At 36.3% G+C, this 1,548-nt stretch overlaps 1 pseudogene; it reads right to left on the reverse strand.

Annotated features, from left to right (window-relative positions):
* Window positions 1-1,188: 1,188 nt before the first annotated feature.
* On the reverse strand, window positions 1,189-1,307 carry LOC112476271 (annotated as a pseudogene).
* Between the last annotated feature and the right edge of the window lie 241 nt (window positions 1,308-1,548).

Here is a 1,548-nt window from a genome sequence, read left to right on the forward strand (position 1 = left end):
GCATAGTGCCTGAAACACGGTAAGCCTTCAGTATATAATAAAATAGAATCTATATACTTTCATTTTGCTTTGCAGCCATGGACACAGACTATTTTATCTTGCCTTTTTCTTCCAAGAAAACAGTAAATCTCCAATGAGAGATAGAAGTAGCAACAAATAGGGGGTGGGGGGGGGGAACTGTACATACATTATAGTAGTTCTGCTCTTGTATTTCTAAATGGCCTGAATAGCCATTAGCAAAAAGGAGACCCCGTGCATATTGAAGAGGGCCTGCCCAAGGACCTGACTGATAAGGGAATACATTGCAAGGGAATTCTCTACACACAATGACTCAAGCTCAGGGTTTATTACAGCAACACATCTCCTAGCTCAAATCTATAGTATTGTCATTAGTGTGATGATTAAAATGAAAACAGCCGTCATTCCATGAGGACCTACTAGGTTCCAGGCCCAACTCTACAAGGAGAGTTTATTATTTACAACTTTCACCAAAAAAGCCGATACTAAGCAGGTTATATAGTGTTCCCAAAGACACCTAGATACTCAGTAACAAAGTGAGGATAGAAAATAAAGTCTTTCTGCCTCCACAGTTTATGTCCTCAACTGTCCTATCATTTGACCCGTGAATATCACAAGGAGGAAATAATATTCCTATGTACCAAAATAAAGTTTATTTCCTTCATTTGCATATATTTAAGCATCTCTGTGGTTTTTGCTTTACATTTATTATGTATGTAAAGTTAATTGTTGTAAAGAGTTTAGCTTAGTTAATTGGAACATCCTCTAAGATAATATTTAACTTCCCATATGCAAAACTGGTGTCACCTTCCAGAGGCTTGATTCTCTAACTATATCTAATTGCTTCCCATTCTTTAAATTATCATGCTTTAATTTTATCTTAGTACATGTAGTTCCTTCTGCTAGAATCCCCTGTCCATATTATGGACATGTCTATTTCTTTTCCTTTTTAAAACTCAGGACAAGCATCTCTGTAGAGCTTTATAAGAACTCCTTACTCCCAGCACTGTAGCATTTCTTTGCATATTCACCCTACTTCATACATAACTCAACTATACTATTTTCTCATGTTTTATAATAATTTTTTAATTTTGCTCTCTCATTTTGTCATACTAGACTGTGATCTCCTTAAAAGAAAATTTTGTCTTTCCTAGATTTTTTTTTTTTAAATGTCTACAGCACCTGGTGTTCCTAGATGGTCTCCCATCCAAGTACTAACCAGACCCGACCCTGCTTAGCTTCCAAGATCAGACAAGATCAGGCACATCCAGGGTGGCATAGCCATAGACACCTAGATCTTCTTAATGCTCATCACAGTGCCTGACGTGTAGCATATACTACTACCCAGCTACTACTGAATAAATCATCAGCTTCATGAATAAATGTCTTCTCACATTTAAATTTTCTTCTACTCTTACAAATGACTTTTCCAAAGTTTAATAGAACCATCTATACTACATTTCAACATTCTGTGCCATTCTCTAATATATGATATGATTCTGTGACATTATCTAATACCTGGCCTGAGTC

This window comes from Pteropus alecto, unplaced genomic scaffold (assembly GCF_000325575.1).
Source record: "Pteropus alecto unplaced genomic scaffold, ASM32557v1 scaffold12, whole genome shotgun sequence".
Classification (NCBI taxonomy): domain Eukaryota; kingdom Metazoa; phylum Chordata; class Mammalia; order Chiroptera; family Pteropodidae; genus Pteropus; species Pteropus alecto.